The sequence below is a fragment of the Meles meles genome, chromosome 2, assembly GCF_922984935.1.
Source record: "Meles meles chromosome 2, mMelMel3.1 paternal haplotype, whole genome shotgun sequence".
Taxonomy (NCBI): domain Eukaryota; kingdom Metazoa; phylum Chordata; class Mammalia; order Carnivora; family Mustelidae; genus Meles; species Meles meles.
The window spans coordinates 106031503-106042273 of record NC_060067.1 but is presented as its reverse complement, the minus strand read 5'-3'; positions in this window follow the sequence as shown (position 1 = coordinate 106042273).

Sequence of the window (10771 nt, the reverse complement as noted above, 5' to 3'; positions counted from 1 at the left end):
TATAAATACCTATTTACAGAGTAACTTCTGTTTTATTTAGTTGAATTGAAATTGTATAAATTGTCTTAATTAGAAACCTAATCTCTGCTTGCTGTGGATCCCTTCCCCCTTTGTCTGGTGCTGTGCCATAGTATGACAGCCACAGTCTCATGGCCACTGCAACAAGATCTCTCGCGTGGACCTGAATGCCGTTGTCTGAGCATGCCTGCATCCACAAGACAGCCCCAATTCCCATCCAGTTTTTGACCTTCATTTCACCGGTATCTTTCCCCTGCCTCCCCTCATTTTCAATTCTAAGGTCTCTTTATTTCCATGTATTCTCTATGTCCTACTCTTCTGGTTTGGAGAACATACCTCACCTAAAAAATGCAATAATATCTTAGCCATTCTCCTACTACCTTCCTTTCCCTATGATCTGTTTTATTGTTTTATATGTTAAAGCATGAGCCAAATCATGTGACTCTCCTACTTAAACTACTTTAATGGATGCCTATCTTGCCCCTAGTACAATTTAAGTTATTACAGTGATCTACAAGGCCCTTATGATCTGGCCTCTTTACCTGCAGGACTCATCCTCTTATGTCTCCACCTGCTTACTCTGCTCCAGACACACTAGTCTCCAGGTTCTGTGAACCCACCCAACATGTTTCCACCTTAAGGCCATTCTATTGCCTCATTATTCCTTCTGCTTATAATGTTCTTCACGTAGATATTTTTAAAGTGTTTATTCAAAAGTTACTTTTTCACTGAAATGCTCCATGACTGCCCTATCTAAAATTTTGTTCTTCTATAGCTAATACTTCATATTTTCTTTTCTTTTCTTTTTTTTTTTATTTGACAGAGAGAGAGATCACAAGTAGGCAGAGAGGCAGTCAGAGAGAGGGAGGAAGCAGGCTCCTACGGAGCAGAGAGCCCCATGCGGGGCTCGATCCCAGGACCCTGAGATCATGACCTGAGCTGAAGGCAGCGGCTTAATCCACTGAGCCACCCAGGCGCCCCATTACTTCATATTTTCTTTAGAAGTTATCACCAGTATAGCATACATTTTATTTTTTATTGTGCTTACAGTTTCCAACTCTACAATATAAACTCCATGAAGGCAAATAATTCTATTCATTACTATAATTCCAAGTCTCTAGTAATATGTCTACATATAGAAGGTCTTCAATAAATATCCTTTAAATCAATGAATGAATGAATGGCCGGAAATTTACTACTGTTCTTACCCTATGCTGAAGTCATAAGAAATACTTCAAACTTGTCTCAAATCTATTTTTTACTAGATTGGTATTCTTCATTTTCATATTCTGTTGAATGGAAGAAATCAATTAAAATCTTGTTTTGGGGGGAAATTCCTTGGAAATGGCTAGACATAATTTCCATCCTAGGACTTGCTAAATATATCTGGTAATTATACCATTTTGAAAAATATGCAACCACAAAGCCCAGGTTTAGGAAATTTTCACCGTCCAAATTCTTCTAACTTTCAATTCTCTCCTAGTTCTTGAAATATTTTCATAGAAGGGGAATGGTGAAACCCTGAGTTATTTTGGTCATGAGTACTCAGGGACACAGAATTTTCAAAAAAAAAAAAATTAAGGTTTTATTTATTTGACAGAGAGAGGCAGAACACAAGCAGGGGAAGTGGGAAAAGGAGAATCAGGCTTTCTGGAAGCCTGATACGGGGTTTGAACCCAGAAATCCAGGATCATGACCTGAGCTGAAGGCAGACGTTTAATAACTGAGCCACCCAAGTGCCCCCTGACTTTTCACATTTAAAAGCCAAGACTGACTTTTCTGTTCAGAAAAACTGTGTTATGTCAAGCATAGTAAATGAATGACTTCTCAATGAACAAGAATAGAAATCCCTAGTCATCACTGGGGCAAAAATCACAGAATAGCATAAAATAACAGAAGCAAACAACAAAACTTATACTTTAGTATATCAAAGCATTTTTACATACTTAGTTAGCTATGAATATATAATACTTTAATATGATTGGAATTAAACTACTCTTGATTTGCCTACTCCCTGCCCCCACTTAACAGTATGCATTGGAAAATATTCCTTAATAGAATTAATGGTCTTATCTTATTCTTTTGAACAGGGCCATGTCCTTATGATTGTACTAAATATGTACTATTGTTGCAGCATGAAAGGTAACATAATCAAATTATGACAAATTGAGAAGAGTTGAATAAATGGTCTATGTACAAGAGTGTAGCTAAGGTGTAGAGAAAACAGAAAAGACAGTACAGAAATCTGAAGAGAAGCAGTAGGAGTTGCCAAAATTCAGGGAGTTTGAAATGAGGCAGTTAACCAGGGATTACTCATCTTGACCTTACTCCCCTTTCTCTCTTGGATCCCCAACCAGGATCCTGTTTGATTAAACTCAATAAACAAACAAAATACAAGGAAGCTCATTGACGTTACCTTTTACCAGCCTCCAAGGGCAGAGAAAAGGATGAAGAAGGGAAAAAGAAATAGCAGATTTTGATTTATCCTTCCAGAAAAATCTGTAAAACATATCATACACATACACACCTTCATATTGACTTCACCATCATGAGTTTTTGTACTATCTAGAAATCTCTCTGCATCAGCACAGATAAACTTTCTCTTCTAGTATCAGCATAAATACAGTTGTACCATAAATCATTCAACATAATTCATCCTCTATAGATAAATTTTACATAGTTTTCAATTGTTTGTTACTAACAAAAATACTACAAGGGTTGTATATATATTTTCCACTCTTACAAATCTGTCTGTAGGCTAAATTACTAGACATGTATTTTTTATTTGAAGGAAAGTATCTTTTTAAAATTTTTTAGTATGACTTGTATCATACAGGAAGTGTGTATAACAGGTATGTAAACTTTTAAGCTAACATTCATTTAACCAGCATGAGAAAATTTCTAGTACTCAAGAAGCATCTCTTTGCCTTCTTCCATTCCCGGAAAGGTTAACTGAATCTTCATTTTTGTGATAATTATTTCTTTAAAATTATTGATCATAGTATTTATATATATTTTAATTTCATATAAATGTAATTATACATTTGTGGGTCTTTTTGTAATCTTCTGTTTTCGCTCACCTTTTGGTGAGAGTCTACCATGTTTTGGCATTTAGTTATGACTTAGTCATTTTTGTCGTATAGCATTCTCTATGCCACACTGATTTTTTATAGTTTTCTTCTATTATAAAATACTTTAAAGTGGATAATCCTGTATATGTATCCAGGAAAACAAGGGGAAGATTTCTTTTGAGTCATACCACTGAGTGAATTACCTAGGCATAAAGTACCCAGACTTTTAATACATTGCACAATGACAAACCATTTCCCCAAGACTTTTATAATCTATGCTTCTACTATCAATGTTGAAGTATTGCTACTGCTCTACCTCTTGACACCTGATAATGTTAGATGTTGGCTTGTTGGGAATTTAGCTAAACTTCTCTATATTATTGCTCTGCTGTGTGTGCAAATCAGGAAGCTCCTCACTAAATGTAAGATACCCATAAATGCAGCCTGGGCATTGGTCAGCACTACAGCCTATCAAAATGTACTGGCTCTACACTCGGATTCTAGGGTCCAACTCTAATGATTCTACTACCATTGTACTAGTTCTAAGGAGGTTGACCCCAATCCCAGTGAAGTGGATTGAAGCACTCTAGACAGGTAAGCAGCCATCTACAAGTCCACAATAGGCACCAGGGATATCCACGGCATATCTTTCCAGTGACAATTTGTAAGATCAACTCGCTGAAGGATAATAGAGAATTAGAAACAAGCTCAAAACTTTACACACCTTGAGATGCAAAATACTTTAGAAGATTGTGTACAGAGGGGGAATAAATGTCCAACTGGCTGTTGAGAGTGTTTAATACTGGCTCAATGCCATAGAAATGAGACAATTTGCTGGTATTTCCAAGATCCCAAAATGCATTACCTTTTAAATGATCCCAGGACATTATCCTAGGGACTCACAGTTCCTCAGAGAATGTTCCACCTCTTGAGGGCAATCGCTCGTTATGACTCTGGTGTCCACTGGAACAAGGGCAATAACCAGACACAAAGAGCCTAAGTAATGGTAATTCCAGGTAACCCCTCTAAATTCCCCAAGGGAAACTCATTAGACATAGCAGGTAAAACTGTAAAGGGAGTAAGAATTAAGCTGGATGAGTCATCTTTCCAAAACATATCCAGGCCAGCAAAATCTGTATCATCATCGTCTCTAAGCAATTTGTGAAGGGTTTACCCCTTGTGTTCTATATTATAAGAGACTTGTATTGGACAATTTGCCATCACTCAGGTTGCAAATGTGTGGAAGATGGTGAGACCATCAAAAAATTAAAATGGTAAGGAGAGAATTTATCTGGTGAACACATGTTAATAGAATTATCTTTATTATCAGAGGAGTGGGGTAATTGCCAGTAGTAACAAGGCAGCCTTTGGAAAAGACTGGTAGTTGGTGTAGGGGGTTTAGAGACATGAGAGCAAGGAATTAAAAAATATTGCAGCCCGAGGTACAATGCCTGTCCTTTGGGGGGACCACCTATTGTTTAAAAGCTTCATGGGCATGTTTTTGAGTAGGCCATTGTGCCTCTCTATATGTCTGGTTGCTTTGGGCTAGCAAGCCAGACGGAAATTACACAAAATACCACCTTCCAGCGTCCGTGACCGAGCAGCCTGGGAGGTAAAATGGATACCTTCATCTAAGTCTATAATGGCTGGTGAGCCTAAGAGACAACCACTACCTGGTTAAGAGGATTACATGATGGAAAGCTGCATTTCAGGAGGCAGTAGCTTGCAGGAGTCCTGAGAAGTATCCATGATGGTGTTTGTGTAGCCATTATCTCCAGCAGAGGGTGCCAGTGGTCCAATAAAATCAATTTGCCATCCTGACTATGGTCTGTGTCCCTAGGGCACGTTTCCCCACCTGGGAGTCGTCCAGAATTTTGTTTGGGAGTAAAGGAAACAATTATTTACCACCCCCTCGGTATGCCCAGTCAGTGAGTGTTGTCACGCCCCTATGGCCTGGTATAATATGGATCTACTCTGCCAGTGGGTATGGCAGATAGCAGAAATTGGCACCTCCACTTCTCCCACATCTATTCATGAGCCCTGATGTATGTAAGACATGACCCTCCCCCACTCTCACCGAGGCCTTTGATCTATTGCCATGGCTTTTGTCATTGCCAGGGGTTGGGGGGGGGAGGGGAGGCAATGACCGAGAACGGGATTTCAAACAGCAGATAGGCTTCATCATAGGTGCCATCATTATTGCCTTAGTTAAATGTGCTTTGCAATGACTTGAGAAAACAATACCTACATCCTTTAACATATCTGGAACACAGAGGATTGTTAGTCCTGTTGCTGAGGCATTACAGAATGGACTGCTGAGAGGTGAGCTAAACTACTCCATAATATTGTTGCCTTGACATCCATTTTATGTTACCAAGTGACCGGCAGGGGTCTTGAGCTGACACTAGACCCTCCTGGGAGCATATGTGCCTTAGAAAACATCCGCCAGAGTCATAATAGATGGAAGTTCCTGATATGACTCCTACAATTGCCCTTGTCATAAGCACTTTTGCTCCTCCCAGGGCTTTTCCCTTGTGTGTCCCTTAGATAAGAGGCAATGCTTACCAAATGCGATGCTTACCAAAACCCCATTCCTTTTGGCTTGAATTGGCCAATCTGGACTTAGCCCAGGGATGCCAAAGCACAGTCAAGGCCCTAATAAAGGCACACGCCCCTGGTCCTGCCTCTCTTTCTGCCTACTTCTTGTTTCAACCTCCCTGTGTAGTATGCCATGTCTTCAAGCATGCCATCTAACTCCTCCAGAAATTATGAGTAATAAACATTTCTATTTCACTTTCCTTTGTGGTCTCTTGTTGACCATGTCTCACCATCCAATAGGAGCACTCTATTTACCAAATGTTAATTTAACAAAGTCCCAACATGGCTAGATGCCATTCTTGTAGATGTGAAATAAATTCTATTTGTGATTTTGATTGGTATTTTCTGAATTTAAGTTGAGGTTGAGTGCTTAGCCTTCATATATTTACCAAGCATTTGAATGTCTTCTATATATGTCTACTAAAGTATTTTGGCCCATTTTTCATTAATTTGCCTTTTTTTCACCGACATGTAGATATTAGCCTTGCATCAGTTACATGTGTCTCAAGTAACTTCTACTTGTAGCTTGCCTTTTATCTCTCATTATGGTATATATTGATGAAAAAATCTTAATTTGTGACTTTTTGTATGTTTATTTTAATTAAATATACCAAGGCAGAGGTCATTAAGATAGTATTCCATATCATTTTCTAAAATGAGTAGTTTTGACTTTCATATAGAGACTTTAATTCATCCAGACTTGCTTTATAAGTGAGAAGTGATGCAAGATTTCAATCTCATAATCTTGCATATAGATATCCAGTTTTGTTAACAGCAATGACTGAAAAATCCACTCTTTTTGCTACTGATCTTACAATAAGATCTCAGTCATAAATGAAATTCCCATATATGTGGAAGACAATGTTTACAGTCAATGTTATACTGCATTGGTCTATTTCCAGGTACTATAATGTCTTCATAAGTATAGTACCTATTATGTTTTGTCTTGATTATTTGCTAACCTATCTTTCATCTTTTCCTACTCAACAACATCTTGGCTTTTGAACTTCTACCTATATCCTAGAAATCTAAACATGAATTTGGGGGGGGGGGCTGTTGTTTTTATAATATTGAATTCTTCAATCTATGATTATGATATGTACCTTCACTTACTTAGTTTTTCTTAAATTTCACTCAATAAGATTTTATGATTTTATAATAATTCTAAGAACAACAGAGTAACTCGAACACTCCAATGCTCCTAGTGATAGCAGTTAGAAAAGTGGTTGAAATAAGTTAAAATTTTTTTTCGAAGACATTGGAGTGCTACCAAGGAAACCAAGAATTAAGGGAAGAATTTTAAAAAGGAAGAACTGTGAGGGTGAAGTGAGCCAACATTTTATGAGAAATTCAGGAAGACAGTTGATAAAAAGAAAAAGGACAAAGAATTGAGCAATAGATCATAAGTCTCATGAGAACAGAGGAGGGGAAATGCAGACATGAGAGATTAGAAATTGGAAAAGTAATTCCAGTTATTGTGGAATTTTATCTTAATACATTTTTTTGTACCCTCGTACAGGTAATGATTTAAATATTAGAGGTCTTCAGCACTTTAAGTGTTGATATTTGATCATGTCTTTGGACTTATCATCAATTTCACTGATATAATTTTCATTTTCCTATTAGCTTTATCCAGTGGATTTTTTATTTCAGATATTGTATTTTTCACATCCCAAACTTCCACTGAAAATCTTTTTTTCTATTTCCCTCCTGATATGTCCTATCTTTATATCCTTTGAGTATCTTGTCTTTAACTTCATGCAGTACAGTTTTGCCCATGTCTTTGAAGACTTTTAATGATAATTCCCACATTTGGGTTGTCTTGGGATTGCATCTATTGATTGTCTCTTTCTTTAAGAATGATTTGTATTTTCCTGACTCTTTCCATGTTGGGTACTTTTGGATTGACATTGTGAGTATTACATTTTACAGACCCTGAATTTTGTAGTATTCTTCCGATAAGTGATGAAATTTTTATTTTAGCAAGAAGTTAATTTGCCTAGGCTTAGACTTCAAGTTCTGTCATGCTTGACTTTGGTGGTGGTTCATATCTCAGTTAATAATACTTTTAGTCTGTCCCATTCTTGCAAAGTCCAGGAGTGAGTGAGAGATATTTTCATTGTTTCTATACAGATTTGGACTTCCTTTTTTTGGCTTTCTCCCTTCCAGTATTCCCCTAGTATCTGGCAATTTTCTCCTAGGTCTTCCACACAGAAATATGTTAAACTTTCTATTGGAGTTTTAGCCTCCATCCACTGTTACCACAATTTCAGCTACTGTCTGAGAAGGGCCACAGAAATGGATGTACTTTTTTCACTATGCACTTTTCACTTAATTCACTTTTCAGTTCTTTTCCAAAGTCTACATGCATTGATCATTTTCCAGAGTCCTTCAATAATTGACTTTTTATAGAAATTATAGTTTATAGTTTATAGAAGTTATAGTTCTTATCTATGTCAGGGCCAGTTTTTTTTTTTTCCTAAGGAAATCATTGCCTTAAGAAAAAGCAGAATTCTCTTCCTCTACCTTTTACCACAATTTCTGTTTATCTGCTAGAATTCCTCATCTATTCAAATGCACTGCCCAATCTTCCACTAAATCTGCCAACATACATGTCTTTTTTACAGTAAAGTTCTTGTCTGTTTATTCCAACACCTGGAGATCTCTGCATCTTTTACTCCTAAGTTTCTTTTTTTCCCTCTTAATTCTCATATATCCTTGCTTCTTTGCATGTATCATAATTTGATATTATACTAGACAGCCGTGTAAAAAAAAACTGGTTGAGGGTTGTTGGAGGGGAAGTGGGTAGGAAGAAGGGGTAACTGGGTGATGGGTATTAAAGAGGGCATGTGATGTAATGAGCACTGGGTTCTTTATGCAACTGATGAATGACTGAACTCTACCTCCGAAATTAATAATAGAGTATATGTTAACTAGTTGAATTTAAGTAAAAGAAGTTTAAAATAATGGAGGCTGAGGAAAATAATATATACTCCAGAAAAGGACGTGTGTCTTTTCTTGACAGACTGCTTGTACCAAAGGCTGAGTCGATGTAAGCTGCTATTGAGCTGGGTCTGAGCTTTATTACAGCTTTAGTTAGATTCACTTCACCACATGCTTCAAATATTTTGAGAGCAGGATCAAGATTTTATTTTCAGTAGAGCTTTGAGTCTCAGCACTTGTGAGACTTTGCATATCTCTATACTTTACAGCTCAGCAGCCAATTTTCAAACTTGTTGGAGACCTTTGTCTGTGTGACAGCCTAGCCACCCACTTTTTTGTTGTTGTTTCTCTAGTGGGGAATTGCCTTTGCTTCTCAGAACTCCTCTGGGCCTGTATTGATTTAGGAGAACTCTCTTCACCCTGCTGTTCTGCCCCTTGCCTTTGGAGGGCCATTTCTGTGTCCTTGGTGAAAGCTCTGTGGCCCCAGAGGGATTTCTCTCAGCTCTCCTGATGAGTTCCCAGGCTTCAGAGATACACTGTTTTACTCAGTGCCCTGTGTCCCAGAGAGATTGTTAGATTGTTTTTATCTCTTGACCTGTCCACATCATCTTGTGGAAATGCACTGAGGGGGAGAACTCTTTTTCAACTCTCTCGCCTTTTATCAGGCTTAAATTCAGTAAACTTTGTTCATCTAGTGAAGACCTATGGGAAATTATGCATGCAGACTTACTAAGTCACTGGGGCTTCTCTAAAGGCTACTCCTTAATGCCAGGCTACATGTGGACATAAAATACAGCTAAATGTGTGGCTGGTTTTTCCTTACCCCACCTATAGAGAATCCTTCCTCTTTCTACCTGAAAGCAGTCATGGGTATCTCCTCCCCTAGGAGAGACATAACTTTCTGCATCTTCTGAAAGGTAGTTTTCTTGTTGGTTGGTTGGTTTTTGTTTGTTTGTTTTGTTTTGTTTTGTTTAAGTCTTTGCCTTCTCTGCTCAGAGAAGTGTTTTACCTTATGGTAAAACACAACAGGAAGTGAAATGGTTTTTATCTTATCCAGCTTGTTCTCATTGTTAGGACAGAAATAATAATTCCATGTGGTCTTTTATGTTCTAACTGGGACCAGAATTGTGTTTCTGGGTTTTGAGTTCTCTTCTATAGTCATTTTTTCTGGTTTTTCAGGCATATGTATAGATTAGAAATCTAACCTTGTATCACCATCTTCCCAAAATTCCTGCTTGTTTTCCATTCTTAATCATGTTTGTATGCTGAAAAAAATCAAACCATTATTTTTCATATTTATTGCAAATTTCTGCACAAGCATCAAACTCTGAACTGAAAAGAACATTAGTGACAACTCTATTCCCAATATTACATGTGAAAATTGGTTTCTTAATTTTTACATTAAATGTTATGAGATTTTAGAAAAATGATATTAAGGATTAATTTGAAAGTACCTGATACCCATTTAGATTTAATTTTAAATAATTTATGATACGTGCTTATTTCAATCTTTTTATTTTTAAGGAAATATTTTAAAAACTTACAGCAAATCAAAACATGCTAAGAGAAAAAAATAAGATGTATAAACTAAAGTTAGAAATAAATCAAACATCAAACAACTTATGCCAAGACCCCTCAAAATACTTGACGAATAATAGTGTCAGATATAGAACAATATCCAATATTACTTAGATAGTATGTTCTAAGATTTTGACCTTTCATTTTTCTATTATGTTTTTCATATCTTAAGAAATATCCAGTGGATTTTTAAATTTCAGATGTTGTATTTTTCAGATCCAGAATTTCCCCACTTTTTTTTTTTTTTTTTTGTCTATTTCTCTGCAGACATGTCCTATTTTGGGGACAGATTGGGAAAGTCTGACATTTGAATGGTGTGTCAGTTATCCATTTTCTCTCAACTCAAAATCCTCTCTTCATTGTCTCTCTTATAATATTGGAACATTGCTCCATCACCAGCTGGCCTAATATTAAGCTTATCATTACTAGGCACTCTGATGTATGTTATTCTCGACAAGATTTACACTCCCTGTGGGCTGTTTCCTCTGTCATCCCAAAGAATGAATTCCCAGTGAGTTCTACTCTTGTGGTATCTCCCCATGGACGAGATGAGTTAGGTGGCT